Source organism: Toxorhynchites rutilus, chromosome 1, assembly GCF_029784135.1.
Source record: "Toxorhynchites rutilus septentrionalis strain SRP chromosome 1, ASM2978413v1, whole genome shotgun sequence".
Lineage (NCBI taxonomy): Eukaryota > Metazoa > Arthropoda > Insecta > Diptera > Culicidae > Toxorhynchites > Toxorhynchites rutilus.
Genome location: NC_073744.1, coordinates 162,658,907 through 162,684,235, shown reverse-complemented (window position 1 = coordinate 162,684,235; position 25,329 = coordinate 162,658,907). Strand labels below are relative to the sequence as shown.

At 38.4% G+C, this 25,329-nt stretch overlaps 1 protein-coding gene across 2 annotated transcripts in view; it reads left to right on the top strand.

Annotated features, from left to right (window-relative positions):
* Positions 1–2,548: 2,548 nt before the first annotated feature.
* LOC129763618 (alpha-1D adrenergic receptor) overlaps positions 2,549–25,329 on the top strand; it is a 329,279-nt gene continuing 306,498 nt past the window's right edge. Inside the window, exons 1-2 of one of the 2 annotated variants that reach the window (XM_055762858.1) lie at positions 2,549–2,941; positions 3,124–3,398. The gene's annotated coding sequence lies outside the window, so the exon portion shown is untranslated. Of the gene's footprint in view, positions 2,942–3,123; positions 3,399–17,237; positions 17,948–25,329 lie in introns of those variants that run through there. The other variant, XM_055762857.1, reaches the window with a different exon arrangement.

Below are 25,329 nucleotides of genomic sequence, written 5' to 3'. Positions count from 1 at the left end.
CCCGAAAGACGTAATCCTACGTCAAAATTTAAGTTGAGCCGTACTTTATGAGACGAAGGGGTGGTCCAAATCACCCCGTATGACCAAATCACCCCAACTTACCCTACTCCCAGAATGTCTTTTCCTAACAAGGAGGCGATAGGCAGATCGCCTAATTTCAAGAAAATCGCGTAATTTCCGCGTCAAAAAATCGCGTAATTTCGAGAGTGAAGAAAATCGCATAAAATAAAACCACGGAAGAAAAATCGCATAAAAAAATTATAGGAGGTTGTGTCCAAGACACGACCGCATTGTTGACGTAAAACTATGCTGTAGTTTAATTCAATTCGCTTGTTCAGAACTGCGAATTTACTTTATAATGATACAAAATTTTAGAAATAACCATTCTACCAGTTTGGTCGCCCTGATTTTTTTTCTTGTAGAATTATTTGACGATCATTGTTTGTCCTCGATTGTCCTCGCATAACAATACATGCTCGAGATAAGCGCAGTTATCATCCTTAGTGGAGAAAGTTTTGCTACTGGCAAGCGAAACCAAATCACATACAAAATTCCAGAACGACATTTACTTTCTTGGTGACTAAATAAACAAACTAAACTCTTTCTGTTAATCTCAACAACCTCGAATAGAATAGCACTACAGGTAAACTTCGATATAACGTACCCTCGTTATAACGTACACATTTTCAAAATCCAAAGGAACATTTTTTCGAATATTTTTTTTTCTGAAAGAACTATAAATTTCCTGAATTTTGATACTAAAGCTTGTTTTGTACCTTTAACCAATCCCGAGATACAACTGTTTTGTGATTCCGGATTCTAAATGAATTGAACTCTAATCAACAATACGAAGGGAAACATCATGAGAGAGGTTGACTTCGTCTTCAAGTTGAATTTATTCAATACCTTACTCAAACAGCAACACAATCAAGTAATAGAGGCTACGTTTCTAAGTTTCTTTATTATGCTTCGATATAACGTACAATTCGATACAACGTACAATTTTGAAAGTAAAATGTACGTTATATCGAAGTTACCCTGTACTTCATTATGATCAAGATTAGCCCAAATGCAATCTCAGTTGAAGGGAGTTTTGCAACTGGCACGCGAACCCTAATATATTAATAACTTATTATAACTTATTGAATAACTTGGTATTCCCCAAATAATTTTTTGGTGCACAACTTTAACACCTGCTTCACCATAGCGTCAGTTCAATGCATTGATGCAATGTCAAAGGCACCAACGAAACCTTTATGATGACGGAAAACAATATCAACTGCTTGGAAAAAGGCTAAATATTGGCCTCAGCAGAAATTCATTACTAATACCCTAACGCACATATTTCCCTCCCGCTATCTCACCTCCTTGTCGCCACGTTCGGATCGACATGTTCACCCGCAACGGCACAATACGTTAAAATGTACGCACGTACGCACACAAATATCTATATATCGATGGCTTGAAGCAATTAAATATACACACATCTCCGTTTTGCGCTCTTCTCAACAGGAGCCCTTTTTGTTAATATTGCCGGTCTAGATCAGCTTAGCTGTCATCATTTGTGGAGAGTTTTGCTACCGTCATGCGAAACCAAATCACAGACAAAATTAGAGAACATCAGCATCAGCGAGACAGTGATTTGGTCGCGTCCACAGCTCAATCCGAAACTAAGACATGAGAGACTTTAAACTTCTTCAGTTCTTTCTTTAACAGACTTTAACCTTCAAAAAGGCCATTGGAAAACTTCACTTTTTCCTCGTATTACTCTTCCACTCCTCGCCGTCCAGCTCGCCCAGCAACGATGTTGTTCAGTCGGTGTTCTCACGAAAAATGAAAGTTTGCCTCAGCGTGATCCACTGTTTATACTCTAGGCAAATATTCCCCTTCGATCTTTTTCGTTTTCCTTGATTCACGGAGACTATAAATCTTACGATTTCCTCTTCGTTGCTCGTTCATAAGTTGCCCGTTATTGACAGCTCTGTTCGGGAAAGCACACAAATGGACAGAACAAATGTATGGGAAAATGGAAACGCTTATAGTTTTCATGAATTTTAACCATTTACACACCATGGGATTGTAATTTATGGCATATCAAACAAATCTTAGGGAATTTCCGATTCGTTTGGTATGTAAATCGCCAGAATCCGTTCACGGCAAAAATAGTTATTAACGTTAACTTTATTTCATAAAAACGTGACCTGTTCTCTGATTTGGCACCCTTAATGAAAGACGTAGCTCTACGTCAAAAAATTACTAAATGTTTATTTTGGAAGTATTGCGTCAGTATTAAAACTGTACATTTGAAATACACATCGCAGCGAAGCGATGCTTCTCTCAGTGGCATCGGTTCACGTCACGCTTCGACTATTTCGTGGTGTTCGCCCTCACCCCGGCAAAGCCGGCCAACCGGCTGTTGGAAAATCTCCTGTTCTAGCAGTGGTACCACTGGTCCCCGGCGCCACAACATAAGTATCCCTTAGTTGTTATCAAACAAACCATCGGGCGGGTTCGTGAGTCACGTGGCTTCTCGTAGGTAGCCAATCGAAGTCATGCGCTGTGGTATCAGCTCGGACCCGTCTCTGATATCAGTTCCGACATTCCGCCGTGTATATACTAAGCTGTCCATCTGGACGGAACTGCAGTCTGCTCGCGGATCTCTGTTCGATTGGAACAATTTTCGGTGTTAACCACTTGTGATCGAAGGATCTAACGCATTGTGGGGTAGGTGGTGAACCACCCGGGAGGTGTTCCGGAAATGCTTTGACGAGACGGTTCGGAGTGGAAAATTTACGATTCACTGTGAACCAAAGTGTGGTGGAAAACGAGAGGAAAAGAGTGAACCTTTTTGTCCGAGTGTGTGGTTCTGTACGTGGATTATAACTTATTCTTACTTATTCGCCGCTGGAACGCAAGTCGCGTCGTATTCTCTACCTTGATGGTTGGTAAAATTGTGTTTGCTTAGGTTTGTTGGATAGTTACAACGGAAATTCGATCATTTGGTTTATCGGCGAGGTGTATTTTATTCAATTGTGGCGGGCAATGAAAAATTCAACTACTTGGTTGAAGGGCAGGATTGGATAAGTAAATCCGTGTAATTCTTTGTATTCTATCGAATTACAGCTGTCGAATGATACATTTTTCAGAAGGATAAACGTTATGAAATCGAATTAAATTCGTATTGGAAACACGTGTAGGAGTGCTCGTAAAACACTGTATATCATGGTTTGGAAACAAATCGCATATTATGAGAGCAGGTTTCAAGGCAGTCAAGATGTATTGATAACGTGCAATCAAGTGAAACAAACCTAATGGGAACCATGATCAAATAATGGAACCTTTTGAAGGACGAAAAAGTGGATATTATTGTTGACGCATCAGTGAAAGCAGACTAGAAGGTGAGTATCGACTGCAGTAAACCTAATTTATATCAATATCGTTTTCTTGAGGCTTTCTTTATACCCTTAAAGTGATTGGAAAGTGTATATTGTGCCGATCTCTAGACTTGATTTAGGAATGGAGTGAAAAGTGAGTTTGCTTGTTTCATCGAAACTACGTTATTGTGGGCACGGAACGAAAATTGTGTCCATAATGTTCAGATAACTAGCAATGTCCGTAATGTTCGGGTAGTATGTTTTATTACGCTGGTGATCAGTTCGTATCGAGTAACTTCCGACAAACCATCAACGTTCAATTGGTAGACTACGGACAATCTGATAAGTTGATGTAGCAGAGTACAGTTTGGCGTAGAGTGCGGAAGTCTTCATCGGCCATGGAAAAGGTGAACTCTTTCGTTGATTCCTGGTTTTGTTTGACCATTTTCGCAAACCAAATCTTCGGGATGCGACAAAAAAAATAACTCACACATTTCACATATGTTAGTTAAACTCTCATTTCGCAAAATAACTTTGAGGTTTAAACAAAAACATTTACAATAGAAAATCAAATCTTAGAAAGAGTTATAGAGTATTGTTGGCTTAATTTGAAAAAATATACACTGAGAAGAAAAAATACTACTCTTTTTTTATTTCCAAAATAAAATTTTAATTTGCGATATCGAAAATTATGTATTTTTTCTATTTTTTCTATTTTTTCATATAAAATAGAAGTCATGTAGAAAATTCAAAAAATGGGCCAAAGATGGCGAAACTATTTTTGACAAAATTTGTGGAACATCGAATTTTTAGGAATTTTCGAAACTTCGAATTTTTGTATGTTAGCAATCATTTTTAGCCACGAATTATGAATCCTGATGTGATTTAAAACAAAAAAGGTTATTATCAATCTCCTTCTAAATGTAGCCATTCTCGAGATATTTAAAATAATATTTGTAATTTATTGTCTTTTTAATAGTAAATAGGCCCTTTAAATGTGTTTGTCATGTTATACCATCATGTCCATGAGATTTTATGAATTTTATTTGATCATTTTGATCATATTTCATCATAACCTTTTTTGTTTTAAATCACATCAGAATTCATAATTTGTGGCTAAGAATGATTGCTAACATACAAAAATTCGAAGTTTCGAAAATTCCTAAAAATTCGATGTTCCACAAATTTTGTCAAAAATAGTTTTACCATCTTGGGCCCATTTTTTTAATTTTCTACATGACTTCTATTTAATACGAAAAAATTCAAAAAAATATAAAAAAATACATATTTTTTTATATCGCAATTTAAAATTTTATTTTGTAAATGAAAAAAGAGTAGTATTTTTTCTTCTCAGTGTATATTTTTTTTAAAATTAAGCCAATAATACTCTATAACTCTTTCTAACATACTATTTCGGTACGACTCATATTTTTTGAGATATAAATTATCAAATATTTCTCTTACTCATATCGATACTACCTTTTCAAAAGTTACGCTTAAGTCAAAAAATGAACCATGATGATGTATTTGGAAAAGTTGTTGGAAATTATAAGCAAATTCATAAAATTTCATGAACATGACGGTATAACACGACAAACATATTTTTTTTTTTTATTTCGTTTATTTTTACAGGCTCAGTTACTTAAGTTTAAAGGAGCCGAATTCTTAAATATAATTTTAAAACTATATATATAATCAATTTTCTTACATCTATGGTTAGTAAGGTGGAAAACCGATTACTCGCGGTGTACTCGAGTTTAGGAGGGTGACATATTTTTAGGAGAAGGATGGGATATAAGGAAATTGTAACAATGTTGATGAACACTCATTTCATAAATCTATTCGTATATCTATAGTGTATTTACATTTCAACTTATTCTACTATTTATAGCAAGGGGACGAATAACCCGCAAAGGAAGGAAAGGAGGGTATAAGGATTTAGGGGCAATCACACACGAAGATCTATAGCTTTAAGGAAAACATATATATGGGACATGTAATCAAGGTCTAACCGAGCCAACACATCTCTCACCAGGCACATTGGGCTGTCTTCCTCGGGCCCGAAGGGAGTTTTCTAAATTCGATCTGGCGACCAGATACACCTCGCACGACCAAACAATGTGCTCGATGTCGTGATAACCTTGGCCACAAACGCAGAGATTGCTGCTGGCAAGATTGAAACGAAAGAGTAGTGCATCTAACGAACAGTGATTGGACATGAGTCGGCAGAAGGTGCGAATAAAGTCCCGACTCAAGTCTAGACTTTTGAACCACGGTTTGAGGCTAACCTTAGGGATAATCGAGTGAAACCACCGGCCCAATTCATCTTCATTCCACTTGCGTTGCCAGTTAGCGATGGTATTTTTGCGGACTAAAGAATAAAATTCATTGAAGGCGATTTGATGCTGATAAATATCGCCTTCAATTGCACCTACCTTTGCTAATGAGTCAGCCCTCTCATTACCCGGAATGGAGCAATGTGAAGGGACCCAGATAAAGGTAATGACATACCAGCGTCTGGATAAAGCACTCAAAATTTCTCGTATTCTCTCAAGGAAGTACGGCGAGTGCTTTTCCGGCCTCACTGAACGGATAGCTTCGATAGAGCTAAGACTATCCGTTACAATGTAATAGTGTTCAACAGGTCGTGAGGCGACGCTGTCCAGCGCCCAATGAATTGCTGCCAATTCAGCAATATACACTGAGCAAGGATTCTGAAGGCTGTGTGAGGTGCTAAAAAATTCGTTGAACACTCCAAATCCTGTGGACTCGTTTATAGTGGACCCATCAGTAAAGTACATATTATCACAATTGATACCCCCATACTTTTCATCGAAGATCGTTGGAGCGATCCTCGATCGTTGGTAATCTGAATATCCATGGATATCTTGCTTCATGGACAGATCAAAATGCACAGAGGAATTGATGTAGTCAGGGAAACAAACACGGTTGGGAATATACGAAGAAGGATCAACCTGCATGGAGATGAATTCATGATATGAAGTCATGAATCCAGAATGAAAATTTAGCCCGATCAGCTGCTCAAAATTTCCGATCACCAATGGGTTCATGACCTTACACCGGATGAAGAACCGAAGAGATAATAAATTGAAGCGATCTTTTAGTGGGAGTAGGCCTGCCAAAACCTCGAGACTCATGGTATGCGTTGAGGGCATACATCCCAACGCAATACGGAGACAAAGATACTGAATTCGCTCGAGTTTAATGAGGTGTGTTTTGGCAGCTGATTGAAAACAGAAACTGCCATACTCCATCACTGAGAGAATAGTTGTTCGATACAACATTATAAGATCTTCGGGATGGGCTCCCCACCAGGTGCCGGTAATTGTACGGAGAAAGTTTATTCTTTGTTGGCATTTTTTACTCAGATACCTAATATGGGCCCCCCAAGTACATTTGGAGTCGAACCAGACCCCAAGATACTTGAATGACATAGCATGAGTGATCGGTTTACCCAAAAGTTGAAGCTTTGGTTTTGCTGGTCTATGCTTCCTAGAAAAAACCACCATCTCTGTTTTCTCCGTGGAGAATTCGATCCCTAGCCCAATGGCCCAGGTTGAAAAATTGTTCAAAGTATCTTGTAAGGGTCCTTGCAGGTCGGATTCGTTTGATCCTACGACAGACACCACTCCATCATCTGCCAGTTGTCTAAGGCTGCAATTTTGTGTAAGGCAATTGTCGATGTCGCTTACATAGAAGTTGTACAAAAGGGGGCTTAAACATGAGCCCTGGGGGAGGCCCATGTAAGAGACCCGACTTACTGCCGAATCTCCGTGAGAAAAGTTCAAATGTTTCTCACAAAGCAAGTTATATAACATATTATTCAATAGAGGCGGCAGACCCCGAGAGTGTAATTTGTCTGACAAAACCTCTATTGAAACAGAATCAAAGGCCCCCTTTATGTCCAAGAATACTGAAGCCATTTGTTTTTTTTCGGCGTAAGCCATTTGAATTTCTGAAGAAAGCAACGCAAGACAATCATTCGTCCCCTTGCCCCTGCGGAACCCATATTGTGTATCTGAGAGTAGGCCATTCGTTTCAACCCATCGATCAAGGCGAAACAAGATAATTTTCTCCAACAATTTCCGTATACAAGACAGCATTGCTATTGGGCGGTACGAATTGAAGTCGGACGCGGGTTTTCCGGGTTTTTGAAACAAACATATTGAAAGGGATTATTTACTATAAAAAACAATAAATTAGAAATACTTTTTTGAATATATCGAGAATGGTTGCATTTAGAAGGAGATTGATAATAACCTTTTTTGTTTTAAATAACATCAGGATTCATAATTTGTGATTGAAAATGACTGCTAACATACAAAAACTCGAAGTTTCGAAAATTCCTAAAAATTCGATGTTCCACAAAGTTCGTCAAAAATAGTTTTACCATCTTGTGCCCATTTTTTAAATTTTCTGTATGACTTCTATTTTGTATGAAAAAAAAAAAATTGGATTTTGGATTTTGCAAATTGAATTTTTATTTTGTAAATAAAAAAAGAGTACTAATTTTTGACGTAGAGCTACGTCTTTCATTATGGGTGTCAAATCAGAGAACAGGTCACGTTTTTATGAAATAAAGTTAACGTTAATAACTATTTGTGCCGTGAACGGATTATGGCGATTTACATACCAAACGAATTCCCCAAGATTTGTTTGATATGCTATAAATTACAATCCCATGGTGTGTAAATGTTTAAAATTCATGAAAACTATAAGCGTTTCCATTTTCCCATACATTTGTTCTGTCCATTTGTGTGCTTTCCCGAACAGAGCTGTCAATAACGGGCAACTTATGAACGAACAACGAAGGGGAAATCGTAAGATTTATAGGGTCCGTGAATAGAGGAAAACGTAAAAGCTAATTTTGTCTGTGATTTGGTTTCGCATGACGGTAGCAAAACTCTCCACAAATGATGACAGCTAAGCTGATCTAGACCGGCAATATTAACAAAAAGGGCTCCTGTTGAGAAGAGCGCAAAACGGAGATGTGTGTATATTTAATTGCTTCAAGCCATCGATATATAGATATTTGTGTGCGTACGTGCGTACATTTTAACGTATTGTGCCGTTGCGGGTGAACATGTCGATCCGAACGTGGCGACAAGGAGGTGAGATAGCGGGAGGGAAATATGTGCGTTAGGGTATTAGTAATGAATTTCTGCTGAGGCCAATATTTAGCCTTTTTCCAAGCAGTTGATATTGTTTTCCGTCATCATAAAGGTTTCGTTGGTGCCTTTGACATTGCATCAATGCATTGAACTGACGCTATGGTGAAGCAGGTGTTAAAGTTGTGCACCAAAAATTATTTGGGGAATACCAAGTTATTCAATAAGATATAATAAGTTATTAATTTATTAGGGTTCGCGTGCCAGTTGCAAAACTCCCTTCAACTGAGATTGCATTTGGGCTAATCTTGATCATAATGAAGTACAGGGTAACTTCGATATAACGTACATTTTACTTTCAAAATTGTACGTTGTATCGAATTGTACGTTATATCGAAGCATAATAAAGAACTCAGAAACGTAGCCTCTATTACTTGATTGTGTTGCTGTTTGAGTAAGGTATTGAATAAATTCAACTTGAAGACGAAGTCAACCTTTCTCATGATGTTTCCCTTCGTATTGTTGATTAGAGTTTTATTCATTTAGAATCCGGAATCGCAAAACAGTTGTATCTCGGGATTGGTTAAAGGTACAAAACAAGCTTTAGTATCAAAATACAGAAAATTTATAGTTCTTTCAGAAAAAAAAATATTCGAAAAAATGTTCCTTTGGATTTTGAAAATGTGTACGTTATAACGAGGGTACGTTATATCGAAGTTTACCTGTAGTGCTATTCTATTCGAGGTTGTTGAGATTAACAGAAAGAGTTTATTTTGTTTATTTAGTCACCAAGAAAGTAAATGTCGTTCTGGAATTTATGTGATTTGGTTTCGCTTGCCAGTAGCAAAACTTTCTCCACTAAGGATGATAACTGCGCTTATCTCGAGCATGTATTGTTATGCGAGGGCAAGAATGGAACATCAAACAAATAATTCTACAAGAAAAAAAAATCAGGGCGACCAAACTGGTAGAATGGTTATTTCTAAAATTTTGTAGCATTATAAAGTAAATTCGCAGTTATGAACAAGCGAATTGAATTAAACTACAGCATAGTTCTACGTCAACAATGCGGTCGTGTCTTGGACACAACCTCCTATAATTTTTTTTCTCAGTGTACATCTTTTTCATATTCAACCATCAATACTCTATAACTCTTTCTAAGACACTATTTCTGTACGACTCATAGTTTTTGAGATATAAATTATCAAAGATTTCTCTTGCTCAAATCGATACACCCTTTTCAAAAGTTACGCTTGAGTAAAAAAATTCCCAATTGCTGTGGAAAACTCATACTTCCTCTAACTCAAACGGAATACACACTTTCATTCGAATCAAAAATACTCATGTTTTGTCATTTGTCGATTTCATTTGGAATTGCTGTTCTGTCACATACATAGCGGGAATTTTTGTTTCAAAAAATGCTTTATTTATAATCTAAATTTCTATTATTGCAATCAAAACAGGTTCCTCCTGAAGCAATACACTTATTCCAACGAACAATCCGGCTATCGAAACACTTTTCATAGCTGTATTCATAATTGACTCGTTTTTTTCCCAAAATATATATTTTATCAAGGCACATGTGGCTCCCGGCTCCGTCAGTCCAATATTTTGACAATTTTTGTCTTACAACTATGTTAGTAATATGTAACCGATTACTCGCGGTTGGCTCAAGGTTAGTATTACAAAGATCTCATAATTGGGATGTTGCAGTCTTCAGTACTATGTAATGTGTGGCCGACACGGGATACTTCCTATTGGAGTGTAACTGACCATTGATCCGCGACGCCCCCCTAGTCTGTACCTCATATCAATCGTGGTGCGTCTCTTGGTGGGAAATGACTCGTTTGACTTGTTTGTATGTCTAGTTGCCACTAAGTGTGCGTTGGATGAATGTGGGATGATAATGGGATCGTTCAAGAATAGTTTCACTCACTTGACTGGGATGAAATTTTTGAAGAAAATTGAGCTCTTTTGGCACTAGTCGTGCTGCGACTTTTCTCGTGCCCAAAACCTTAACCAAATATGACGAACGGACTAGTGAGAGATCTTTAATTCACGAGTTAGCTCTTTCAAACTTAAATGACGATTTCCGAGCACCATTCCTTTTTATTTTGTCGATGTTTTAATCATTTGGAAAGGTGGTAGGTCGTCCTTTACGTGGAAAATCTTCCATCTCTTCTCGACCGTTTTTGAATGCCTTATACCATTCATACATCCGTGTTTCCGTCATAGTAGAATCACCAAATGTATTCTGTAACATTTTTTACGTTTCGGCACAAAATTCCACACAACATATTTAACGGTACAGTTAGGTAAGCACATGGGCAGAAAAAATTTGTAAGAGGTTGTATATAGGACATGACCGCATATTTTAGACGTAGAACTACGCAATTATATTATGCAATCTACTTGTTTACCTCTTCGAATATTATTTTAGAATGCATCGAAATTTTTGTAATAGATTATGTTCTTCGTTACAAATAAATTTGATGACCGTCCTTTTACGTTTGATATGATGCCTAGGACTACCAAAATAGGTGAACGGAAGAATTGTCGAACGATCATTGTATTTTACATTTCCCTCTGGAATTATTGCACATCTCATGTTTACGTAGTTCTCGAACCGCGAAAGTTCATTTACCTCTAGTATCTGCAATGACGATTTTACCAGGCTTCTCAGTTTAAAAGTACGTTTTAGGGAAACATATTCCTGTCTGCACAACGACAAGCGAGTACAAAAGTACTCAACACCAAGAAATATCCCCGACTATGCATTTACAAATACATGCATTTGTAAAGCGGATTCCCCCAGGCACATTAATTTGGAAGTCCGTGTTAGGGAAACACAGCTCACTGGGAAAAAATATCCCCGACTTGCATGTTTTGACAAAGAGGATTCCCCCAGGCAAATGGATTTTGAAGTCCGTGTTAGGGAAACACAGCTCGATGGGAACAAAAATACCCCGACTTGCATGTATATTTGAATAGTGGATTTCTACAGGTAGATCGATTTTGAAGTCTGTGTTGGGGAAACCGTAAATCGGGCCAATCAAAACTTGGCAGTTAGTGCGTTTAGATAACGCTTGACATTTTACAGTTATTCAATTGTTGATCTAATGAAAATTAATACTTCATTAATTGTGATAGACGCGTAGAAAAATTTCCTATCAATTGATGCGAACATCTTTCCGATCTGTTAAGAAATGTTCGAGTTATAAGCATTCGGAATACGGGTATGGTTAGCACATAAATCGGCAGAACAAATGGATGGGAAAAAAGGAAGTTCTTGTAGTTTTCATGAATTTAAACCGTTTAAAGATTAGCGAATTGTAATGTATAGCACATCAAACAAATCTTAGAGAATTTACGATATGTAAATCATGAGAATTCGTTCACAGTGAAAATAGTTATTAACGTTAGCTTTATTTCATAAAAACGTGACGTTTCCTGATTTGGCACCCTTCCTGAAAGACGTAGTTCTACGTCAAAAATATGAAAAAATCGAAATGACTGCAATTATTTTTAATTTAAACCGTTTACGGATTAGGGTATTGTAATGTGCCAACAAATTTTACAGAGTTTACGATTCGATTGGTACGCGAATCAACAGAATTCGTTCAAAGGAAAAATAGATATGTTCTCTGATTTGGCACCCTTAATGAAATACGTAGTCCTACGTCAAAAAAAAAATTAAGGGTGACGTCCAAGACATGACCACATTGTTAACGTAGAACTGCGAAATTATTTTATTCGATTCGCTTGTTTATCACTTCGGATATAGTCTTAGAAAAAACGAAACTCGATAGTTAACTCTTCAGTAGACATTTTTTTGACGTAGGACTACGTCTTTCATTTCTATACCGGGGTGTAAAATCAAAGTTTCGAAAACGAAAGCGTTACGCCGGAGACCGAGATTTTGAGCGTTAATAGCTCCTAAACAACTGAACGAAATGGTATGATAAACACTTCATTCGAAAGATAAAATGTCTACGCGTTCTATACTTGTTACTTTCTGATCCAAAAACTTGTTTCAATAGTCTTAAAATTGCTTTCAAAACAGGCTATTGAAATCACCAATCGGTATATAAGCGAGCGCCGCTCGGAAATCCACTCAGTTCAAATTGAACAGCGATTGGAGCATGTTGTCGCAGTTGTGGTGAAGCTCTTCGTTTATCATGAAAGCGCGGATGAACGGTGTCACCAATAGCCTGTTTGTGCACACTAGGCCAAAAGGGAATCCATCAGGAGGAGAGTGATGCCACAAACGGTTCCCCGGGAAGACATCGCTACACACACATACACGCGCGGAATTCTTCGTTGCTGGAAAATAATCTGCCAGTTCCCCTTGGAATTGAAAATTACATTCAAGCGAAAGAGTAATGTTTTCTATCCATAAAATATCCATATAATACATTTGGGTTTGTGATTTGTCAATCAAGTACAGTTAGCAGGTTAGCTTCTGAAGATTATTCTTCAGAACAAGGTTTTTCGTATCCTATATTGGATGCATAAAACCTTGTGCCTCCAACGTAACGCTCTCGTTTTCGAAGTCCCCCAAATATTCATTTATTCATTCATTCAGAATGGATTTAGATTCAACTTCAAACAAATGATCTCTAAATCAACGATAGTCCTACGTCACCCTTGCGGTTATACCATAGATATAACCCACTTCCTGTTTTTGACGTAGGATTACGTCTTTCGGGAACATATTGGGGTACAAATTGAAAAATGAAAATCGATCGCATCGTGAAAAATGTCCAATTTCAAACGCTTGTTACTCATTCATTTCATGATGGATTGATGAGATTTTTGCATCAAACGATTACGGCACTCCATAACAATTTTTCACATTGAATAAAATAGTATATATCATATAACTAACTATCGAACAATTGAAAAAATTCAACCCCTATCCAAACAGTGATACCCAGTTCTGATTGGTCGAAATTGACGTCATTTCTTTTTCGCGCCCGATTCGTTCTCTCACCGGCAAGCTGCATGGCAATCGAGTAGCAGGCGCCTACTTCACACATACCAAATGATATAGAAGGATGGAGCGTTCGTGGATTTTATTCATTTTTACAACGGACGTGGAACGGACAACAGTGGAGAGCAGCAGCAGTGGACGCGGCTAATATATAGACGAGCATCGAAGCTGTGTGGTCAATAGGCTAGCTGTGCCTCACATCAAGCTTCTATGGCAGTATAAGCAGCGACAAACTACTACTACTCTTATAGTGGCAGCAGCAAGCATCGCGAGCGGAGCATTTCGGGCACGCTCTCTCCATCAGAAGTGCGAGCACATGCTTCTTGGAATCGTGAAAGTGCAGCAGTGAACTTCAAGACGAGCATCGAATCTGAGCGGCCAACAATTGAGCTGTGTCTCATATCGAACTTAAGTGGCAGTAGCAGCAGCAGCGGCGGTAAACATCGAGGCCTAACATCAACAATCGAGCTGTGTCCGGCATCGGTCCAGTACTGATGGCAACAGCAAACATCATGAGCAGAAAGTTTCAGGCATGTTCTCTCTGTCTGCTGCTCTGGATGCTGCTACTCAGTCAGATTTCTCATTTTGTTCGACGCTCAGATCGGTAAACATATATGTTTTTAGTGTTTTAAGTGTGGTCACATCAGATCAACATCAACCAACATGACTTCATGCGGCAAGGAAGGCAAAGGAGGATCGAAGCGTATCGCAAGGTTCTACATGACAATATCCAGTGTATCAAATTCGCTATTCGCCGTTTAGCTCGACGTGATGGTGTCAACGAAAACCACCAAAATAAAAACAGAAATAAGCAGCAGCGGATCCGAAAAAGCTACCGCTGCCAAAAAACAAAAAATACCCAACAACCAAACCAAACGGCCCTTTTCAGGGCCATCAGATCATTATCAAATAGTTTAACAATATATTTTTTCAAACATCCAAAATCAGCATGCGACAGATAGCCTAACGTAATCCTACGTCAACTATGCGGTCGTGTCTCGGACACAACCTTCTGTGACTTTTTTATTTATTCTTCGTTGTTATATAGCGTGCTAAATGTCAAATGTAAAATTAAATGGTGATTGTAAAAATAAATAGTTTGTGAATTATATGTAAAACTGTGTTACAATAAAAAGTGTGTGAATCAATAAAATTGCAGAAGAGTCCTGTTAACAATCCCCATCTAGGTGAGGGAGACGCCGCCGGAATATCGAAGGAAGGTCCTACAACTCCTCCACAGAAATTTTAAATTAACTCTCGGCTTCTAAGGAATGTTGTTGACTGCTCGCTGGCTACATTGTTTCAGTTTGTTTAATTTTCCCAATTTTTCCTGTTTGGGATCGCGTATTCAATCAGTGAGTAAATTACTTGTTTATAATGATTCTTCGGATTTATTTCAGAAGTTCTGTGCCGTAGTGGATACATAGTCCGGATAAGTATGCTGCATTTGGTAATTGTTTTGTTCATATGAGATACGATGAATAGATGTCTGTCCAATGTCTCAAATCCTAAGAAAACTATCTTTTCGAACCACTCAATGATGGAGTCGCCAAGCTGAATTCTGCAATCGGTGATACAATTCCCGGCGTTGTCGAACGTGAAAACTTTGAAAATTCTCTAAATTTTGAAAGAATCAGAGAAAGTTAACTGGAACAGAAATCGTAAATTTGTTTTTTTATACTCTCACCCGGAATAAATTTTGGCAGTGGACAAAGCTTAAGTTTTGGATATTTTTCCTCGTTGAAGCCAATGCGGCGTAACCGATCTGCACGGAAGCGAAGCAACAACTGAATTGTGTCTCGCCGCTACGTTCGGTGCTCATTAGTGACAGCGCAGATAGAGAAAAAAAAATTAATGTAAATGCTTCCCCTTTTGGTCAATTTAAACTAAATAAAGTGTGAGAAATTGAATTATGTCTTCCTCAATCGTATTCAGCACATCCATTAATACATTGATTATGTAAGGTAAATGATTTTGGTTTGTCCAGTCGAAAATATGATCATGGTTTGCCCACTTTTAATTCAGCGCTACTGTGTCAAATAAGGTATTAGAATGTTTCAAAACATATAGATAAAATTGTCTTTTTCATGATTCACAGTAGTTTTATAGTATATTTTTACGGAATCACATGTTTTGAAGGATTATAAAATACACCATCTATTGGTGTCAATGCGCCCCTCATTCGAGCTAACTTTTAATCGATCACCAGATGATTATTACGCACGTATTCAGACCTTTTCTGGATTATAACACTTACAAATATTGTAAACATCATTCTTGCACACCATTTGTATCAGATTTACATAGCTAAACCATTAAATTAACCCATTTTGATGAACTCAATTCTGATCATGAGTTGTCCAATTCAATATTGTTATTTTGTCCACATGATTTCTATGACAACCGCTTGGCGCGCTACAGTTTGTTTATTGTGTCCTTCGCACATAGCATAAATGAAGTTTCTCAGTGTTGAGTGTGTTGGGGGTAACAGTTTTAAAATGCCAAAGAAAAGGCAATATTCTGAAGAAAACGTAAATTATGAATGGATCAATATGATGACAAGCAATGATAAATGCAACAGCTACTTGTGAATTCGAATGTTTTTATTCAAAAATGGTGATTTCTAAAACCGGACAAACCATGATCATTTTATGGACAAACCATGATCAGAGGTGGTCAAACTATGATCATAACTCCTCTTTAAGGAAAATCGTCAAAAAAATTAAAATTTGAATAATTTCAACACCTTATGGTAGTAATTAGCAACAAGAGACTTGAGGCTTTTCAACAAACCCAAACTCGTATCGATAATGTGTGATTTCCATGAAGAAATATCGATTTGCATTTACTAGTTGCGTAAAAACACCCCAAATCGGACGAACCAAGATCATTTACCATATAGCACCAGAAACACAAGTCAATGATATACATATCAAGGTAGAATAGTAGGCGAAGTATATTAACGTAGGATTACGTCTAATGTAAAATGAAAATCTAAACACTGAACATGTAGAAAAATGAAAGATTTCGAATGATTACAACTCAAGTATATCTTAATAGATCGCAAAGATGTTTGCATCAATGGATAGGAAATATCTCTACACGCATATATCACAATGAATGAAATTTGATTTTTCCTGAGATAAATAATAGAATAATTGTGAAATGATAAGTATTATCTAAACGCGCAAAATCTCATAAAGGATGATGTATCTCCATGATATTTATTGGTCTTTAGTATTGGGCCTATTCTCGAACGTCACCTCACAGTGAAAGCGAAATGATTTGTATGCAAGGTTATATACATTTCATTTAGTTTTCATCGTGTTTTTTCAATTTGTTTTTCTAGGGATGCTCAAGTACGTATATGACACTATTGTGATTGTGTCCAAACCGGAAAAATTCTAAAGCGTAGCGCGGGAAGCACTGCTTTTCGTCGGTGACGTTATTTAACGCACCGCTTCGACCATTTGATTGTGTTGCTTACCCCACCTGTTTGTGGGCAGCACCGTTTCCTCTGTCGGCAAACCACACCGGCGCCACGGCAGAGGTATCCTTCGGTTGTTATCAAACAAACCATCGGGCGGGCTTCGTGAGTCACGTGGCTTTTCGTGGCTGAATTCGGTGCCATGCGCTGTGATATCAGCTCGGACCCGACACTGATATCAGCGTCCCGACATCCCGCCGTGTATATATATACCGTGGCATCCTTCCGGATGGAACTGCAGTCTGCTCGCGGATCTCTGTTCGATTGGGACAATTTTCGGTGCGAGCCATTCCGTGATCGAAGGGTATCAAGCGCTGTGGGGTACATGGTGCAGCACATTGGTGAAGGTGTGCCGGAAATGTTTTGACGAGGCGGTTCGGAGTGGAAAATTTACGATTGACTGTGAACGCGAAAGTGCTGGAGGGGGAGAAGAGCAAGGAGAGTGATTTTCCGAGTGGTTCCCAAGTGTGTGGTTTTGTACGTGGATCCTAACGATTCAGTCGCTGCCGGAACACACGTCGCGACGTCTTCTTCAGCTTGAAGATTGGGAAAATTGTGTTTGTTTTATTCGAGTGTTACAACGGAAATAAGATCAGCTGGTTCGGTGGCAAGGAGCATTTTATTGACTTGTGGCACGCAATGGAATATTCAATTATCCTTTCTCAAGGGCAGGATGGGACTAAACTATCGAATGACGGTGATTGAATGCGGCATTTCGGAGAATTGAAATCGAATTAAATTAAAATATAAAACGAGTGGAAAAGTGCTTGTGAAAATAAATGTGTAAATAATTGGAACAAAAATCGCAAATTATGTGAGTATGCTTCAAAGCAGTTCGTGTTGATGAAGGCCAATCGTGCACAGCAAACCTAATCAAAAGCTTGATCAAATATAGAGGAACCTTTTGAAGGTTGAAACAGTGGATACTTTTATTGACGCATCTGTGAAGGAAGCAGACTGGAAGGTGAGTATCGAATTGTGGAATACTAAATATAGTTTGTGTCCATATAGCTCTCTCGAAGTCTAATGTGGTTGAAAAGTGCATTTCTCGAAAAATTTTAGACAGTCAGAGAAATCCGTCACCTATAATGAAAAACGAAGTGATTTTATTTGTTTCATAACGGTGCATCGGTTCCAAACTACGTTTTGATACCGAACGAACATATGGAAGAAAATTGTGTCGATATTTTCTAGATAACGAGTATTTGGCGAGGAGTGTGGAAGGAACGTATGTTTTAATTACGTCGGTTAACAGTTCGTGTCCGAATCTTAATCCTACTCGGAAATCTTGTTTTCAAAATTGGTAAGTTAAATATAATCATATGAAATGATACAGCAGAGGATAGTTTTATGTAAATTGCTAAAGCCAAAACTGGTCTTGTTGTTCGGGAAAAAATATTGTGCCTTATACTTTGTGCAAATCATCTTAAGATGCAACTTATCTGATACAAGTTTCTTATATGAATATTGTCTTTGTCATTTCCCAGCAAACATTAAATCGTATAATTTTGCACAAGAAATTACAAGAAATCAGAATAAATCATAATCGCATATAATATCAATCAAAGTATGTATCGTGTATATTTGAAATCGCATAAAATGTAAAAACTCGATTTTTATGATGTACATTGTCATAAAAAATATTTAATCCACATCATATGCGTATATTACGCTGATGCAGTTTGCATGTCGTATAAGCGTATAATTTAAATCGATTCAGTACTGCAGTAAATCGTGTTGTGTGCTGAAGCAAAACATGAAACAGTAAATCATATTAGATCGTAATAAAGAACATATGACATCATATTGAAATGTCAATGAAATGCTTTAACATTGACAAGTTTAATTTCATAACAGCAATGACTGAACACAAACGGATGAATAAAATAATTAAATTTAAAAAAAGTGGCTCTTATAGTCGATTACTCACAAAACATCGCAACCTCTGGAGAGAAGCTTAACGGGTTGAAACAAATAATAGCGAAACTCATAACCAATTAACAGATGAAAATGGAATGTTGGATGAATCACCAAAACAAAACAGTTTGGATTTTGATTTGATTGCAGGAATAGAGCAATTCAATGACTTCATTGATGATGGTAATTTATTTTTAATTTTTAATGATTTCATAAAACGTGTTTAATTTCAATCTATTTTAGGAAACCATAGATTTTTTTATGGATTTACAAAAATGGACTGCTGAATATAAGCACTCGAAATTGCTGATGTTCAATGAAACATGCTTCTAATGAAACATGCAGCAAAACGATAATACAGACGACCGGAGTTCGAACCCACATCGGATCAGTTTTCACCAAACATCAATCTGTGCCATTTTAAACATTTATATTCCACTCCCAACACAAGTAAATTTAATTATTATTATTTCTACAAATATAAATACTCATATATAAAAATGGCGATTCGTGAGGCTATGATAAACATTTAACGAAAATATTTTGCGTAATTTGTTTTTTTTCTATATCTGTAATAAATCGTATATGAGTATGGCAAAAGTCGTATTAGGTGCGTTGACAATTCATGAATATATTCATATTAGATCGCAATTCAATATCAACATAATCGCTATTATAGTCGGTCAATGTGGCATATTCATCCAAACTAATTCGGTAAGCATTTGTCATGTATGTATATGGCCTCCACTTTTGCATGCATATGCCAGTTAGGCGCATTATATGCCAACCAAAAATTTAGGGCATATGATGTTATATATACGCTTGTTATGCGATTTAATGTTTGCTGGGTTCTTTCCTTCCCTCATTCATCTTGTTTATTTCACATAGTTGCACACATCAAAGCAGAAATATGGAACTAAAAGATTCTCCAGGAACTGTATATTTAGGATCTTAGAAAAGTAGCAAGATTTCATTTTCAGATGTTCTTTGATAACAATTAGTGATCCCCGATTTTTGAAATTAATCGTTCATCGGCTAATCGAACAGTTTTCAGCATTTTGTTATTCGATACGATTAATCGGCCCAAATAATCGATTAATCGATTAATCGCCACACTGAGAGAAATAATTAGTTAGATTAATATTTCTCATTTGCTAGAAAGCCATATGGAATCAAAAAAGTGTTCATTCCGCCTGAAAATCAATTATTATCTTTAACTCATCCCTAAAGTCGTAAACGAAGCTCAATTCACGTTGACGGCATTGAGCTTTGTTTACGAACTTAAGGAAGCGTCAAAGATAATGATTTGTTTTCAGGATAAAACTGCAGCGGCCGTACGTTTTTTTTGTCTCTGAGTTTGGATCGATTAATCGACGTAAATTATTCGTTCGCTTCGATTATTGGTTGTGCAGTATTCGTTCGATTAATAATCGATTTCTGTAGGAAGTATTCGATTAATCGATTAATAGAACGATTATCGGGGATCACTAATAACAATGTTACAGCCTTTTAAAAATCGAATCGCGTTGACGACACAGGCTTCGTATTGCTCCTTTTGGGAGGCGAAAATGATAAAAAATTTTCAGGGGTGAATGAACACACTTTTTTTTTCGATTATAGACGCTTTAACCCAACGGGTCATTCGCGTCTAAGTTTTATTTAAATCATTCATAATTCATACAACTTTTGATTTTACAATTGCTTATATAAATCTATTACTTTGGTAAATGTTAGTACTCTGCTTTCTGTTTCTTTGTCGTTTTTCAAGATATCCTCTAGGGACCCTATAATTTTGTTTTTTTTTTCTCTGTCTTCCTTGTATGCTACGCATTTGCATAATAAGTAATCAGAAGTTAATTTTCCATTGCATTTTACACAAAGTGGGGGGATCTTCATATGGGGTAATAAGGTATTCGTGTGTATGGCGACTTTGTCCAATTCTGATCCTAGTCAATGCTCTTTGCTCGTATGTATCTGTGCGATCTAACCATTTAGTTACGTCTTTCTTTATTTTATTCAGCTGAGTACCTGGATTTGCTGAGTTCCATTCTTGCTGCCAAGCCTATATAATATGTTTTTTGACTAGAAGTTTCGCATCATTTCCCGTCAATTCATTATTATGTATGCTGGAAAATCTTCCGTCCTTAGCTAATTGATCCGCCTCTGTGTTTCCTGGAATTCCAGTATGTCCCGGGATCCAGACCAGTGTAACATTTTTCGTTTTTATGTATTCCTCACATCTTTGAACCAACGAGTTTTTAGAAGTTCCTGTTTTCAAAGCTTGAAGGCTGCTTGCACTGTCGGTAAAAATTACACATTTTGTTTTTGGAGGAACTTTCGATATCGCCATATTCAAAGCCATCATTTCAGCGGAGAATACAGAACAGTCATTATTGAGCCTGCCGTTGTTTGTGAACACTGTCAACGTCAACGTCAGGTTGTAGTTTTTTTTTGGACAGAAATCCATTTTCTCTTGAAGTCCGCCTCCGATTTGACAACTTTTGGGTTCTTCCGGAGGGCCTGCTTCATAATCGCCCAATATTTCTCTATTGGGCGAAGCTCCGGCGCGTTGGGCGGGTTCATTTCCTTTGGCACGAAGGTGACCCCGTTGGCTTCGTACCACTCCAACACGTCCTTTGAATAGTGGCACGAAGCGAGATCCGGCCAGAAGATGGTCGGGCCCTCGTGCTGCTTCAATAGTGGTAGTAAGCGCTTCTGTAGGCACTCCTTAAGGTAAAACTGCCCGTTTACCGTGCCGGTCATCACGAAGGGGGCGCTCCGCTTTCCGCAAGAGCAGATCGCTTTCCACACCATGTACTTTTTGGCAAACTTGGATAGTTTCTGCTTGCGAATCTCCTCCGGAACGCTGTATTTGTCCTCTGCGGAGAAGAACAACAGGCCCGGCAGCTGACGAAAGTCCGCTTTGACGTAGGTTTCGTCGTCCATTACCAGGCAATGCGGCTTCGTCAGCATTTCGGTGTACAGCTTTCGGGCTCGCGTCTTCCCTACCATGTTTTGACTTTCGTCGTGGTTAGGAGCCTTCTGAACCTTGTATGTACGCAGGCCCTCCCGCTGCTTGGTCCGCTGGACGAATGAACTTGACAAATTCAGCTTATTGACGACATCCCGGACCGAACTTCTCGGATCACGTCTAAACTGCTTAACTACGCGCTTGTGATCTTTTTCACTGACGGAGCATCCATTTTTGCCGTTCTTCACCTTCCGGTCGATCGTTAGGTTCTCGAAGTATCGTTTTAGTACTCTGCTGACCGTGGATTGGACGATTCCCAGCATCTTACCGATGTGCCGAAGTGACAACTCCGGATTCTCGAAATGAGTGCACAGGATTAATTCACGACGCTCTTTTTCGTTCGACGACATTTTTCCAAATTTACGAAAAATTGACAGTGAAGCATGGCCAACGTGATCTATACACTCTTATCTGATTATAAGCGAAAGCTGAAGATATAATTCCTAAAAATTAAATTTCTACAGCGTTTTTTCCGTGATGCAATTTGATGTGACACACCCTTTAATTAAAGCATTGACAATTTTAATCAAAGTTTCACGAGTACTTCGGATTCGTTCTCCGATAATTTTTAACATGTTAATCGCTCCAATTGCAGAATTTTTCCTGTTACCTGCGTGTTTATTAAAATTCATCTTATGATCGATTATCAAACCTAGTACTCTTAAATGCTTAACTAAAGGCACAGAAATGTTATTCAAGGTAATGTGAGGTACTCTTCCACGATGTCACCGATTTGTGCAAGTATGCAGTAGCTGACATTCAGAAATAGCTATTTCGAATCCCACTGATGACAACCATTCTACCGCTTGCTCTGCCACATGCTGAATCTTAGCCCTCAGACGTTTCCGCTGTTTCCCGTGTGCAACGATTATAACATCGTCAGCGTAAACCAACACCTGAACATTTGTAGGAATAGAACTAAACAACGGGTTAAGGGCAATCAAGAACAAAGTTACTGATAAAGTCGATCCTTGTGGAACTCCTCGCGATGTTGAGCGAGACGATGAAATGATTGATCCGATTCTTACTTTAAAGGTTCTATCTTTGAGAAAATTTTGGAGAAACTGTATCATTCGGCCCGAAATGTTCATCTTGTAACCCGAGACGGTCGGGTATGAATGAATGGGGGAGTTGCTAGTGAACGGCTTAAGCGCCACTCCCGAAGGAGGCCGTTCACCACTGTTTCGGTGCCCAGCTGAGACTCTGCCAAAGGGCAGGTTTTTTCCTTTGAACCCCCAAACACAGAAAGGCTTCAGGTTCGACCGTCCCAAGCACTTTGGGAAACGAACTGATTGCTGTGGCAATTGTTGCTAGCAACAATCGACCTCAGATCGACAAAATAGATCCCACTTTTGCCTGTGTTATCATCGCCGGTAAAGTCTCAAACAATGCACGTTTTCCCTTCACGTTTGGGAAACCAGAACCAACAAAAATCATCAACCGGAAAAAATCAACGAGGAGAGCAAGACTTGCTAATCGTGGTCCCTTCACAAAACCAGTTTTAGAATTCTCATCAAAACAAATAAACTAAATTTGCAAATACTCCAAAGAAAAGGTCTCTATTGATTTCCAATTTTCATTACAGTTCCATAAATTTCGTTACATTTTATTTACACGTTTTAATGAATCTATTACCCCTATCACTCTAACATTTCCCTCAATTTTATTTATTCTCTCTTTCTATCTAAACTCCACTACCCTATTCTTCAGTTGGCTCGTTAAACTTTCCTACTAAAGACTTCACTTCTCTCATCATCATATCTTTATCCCCACAATCACATAATTTCTCGGGTGTTTTTCATTCAAATAACCGTGCTTGTTCCGTGATCATTCATAATCTCCCCTCTCTTTCCATCCCTATTTTCGGCAACAGTAAATTTTATTTATCGTGTCACTTCTTCATGTGTTCCTCCATAGGGAGCGGTGGGGGTGTGCTTATTCGCTCAACTTAATTTAGCCATTCAAACCAAATAATCGCAACCAGCGGAAAAATTAGCGTCGCTGGGGCCTAGGATTTTTGTATATTTGTTTCGATTCATGAAATTCATTACGTACGTGGAAATTTAATTGGTTTGTTCGAATATGATCATATATGTTGTTAACTTGGGATTCGAACCGGGTACCCTTAACATGGGGGACCGGTCGACCAACTCGCTCGGCTACGATCGCTACTTGTATGCTTTCACGACCGTACCGGCTGATATATCGTCATGCGCATGGAATAATAGTTTTTGTGTTACTCACGACCTTTTGCGTGCGATGTCCTAATTTTGATTGCGATGCTGCTTATGTTGCTTAGATCAGCGGGACTTCCTCCGCTTGAGTCGGTCGTTGATATTAAGGCTGCTGGGACCAGCGCTTAAACCGGTCGTCGTCGTTGCTCAATCCCTGCCAGCGCTTCGCGCTCTTCAGCTTGTGGTTGGCTAGCTCCTTCTCGCTGCACCGTGGGGTCTGGAGCGGCTCTAACTTCAAAACGGTGTTTCGCGAATTTGTTGCTGTTGGATTAATGCATATACTTCCACCCACGTGGAATATTAGGACATGTTTAATCACGCAATCAATCAAGCACGTTTTACCCTTCGATTTGATCACGCAAAGCACGATATTTCCTTCCTATCTCTAGCTTTTGAGCCACTATATAAAAAAACTATCTACCCGGGAAAAAAAATCCTAAAACTTGTTTGTAACAAAAAAAAAACACGTTTAACTAACCTAAACTTTTACACCGAGGCTCTTGGCGATGTCCGCCGGGTCCAGCCTCTTCCACGATCCAGGATAAAGTGACCGAGAAGAATTTCAAAAATCCTCAGATCACCCAGGCGCGAAATAAGTTTTGTCTCCGCTATGTAATTGCCACAAAAGTGCGCAAGTACATAACATTTCTAAGGGTCGATTATCGCGGGCAACAATTGCCTCAATCATTAAGGCCATCCACCTTTAATCCCAAGTTCCTGATCTTGTCGGACCCTCCGTCCAACCCATATTTGGGCACAAAGCTCCTGCTCTTTTGCAGAGTTTCAAACCCGAAACAGGAACAGCTCTTTCACTCCCCCTTTGAGTGAGGATGCAGCTCAACGTTCCCACAAAAGACATGTTCCAAAACAAAGAAGAAAATACTGAGTGCCGCGTCGCTAGAATGAAATGATTTTTGTCATCCCAGTTCTATCGACGTCTAAGCACTCATTGGAACCCTACAAATGCCTCTTGTAGAAAGTTGCCCGAAAGAAGCTATTCTGAAGCTTTGCAAAATCAGGGGGTCGGCATATCTGCATTTGTGTACCATGCTACAATCTTCTTAAGAGATTCAATTACAGCGCACCTGTTGACTGTATCATAAGCCTTCGATACGTCAATGGACAACAATTCGCAATGTTGATTCTGTTTAAGTGGTTGGCCTA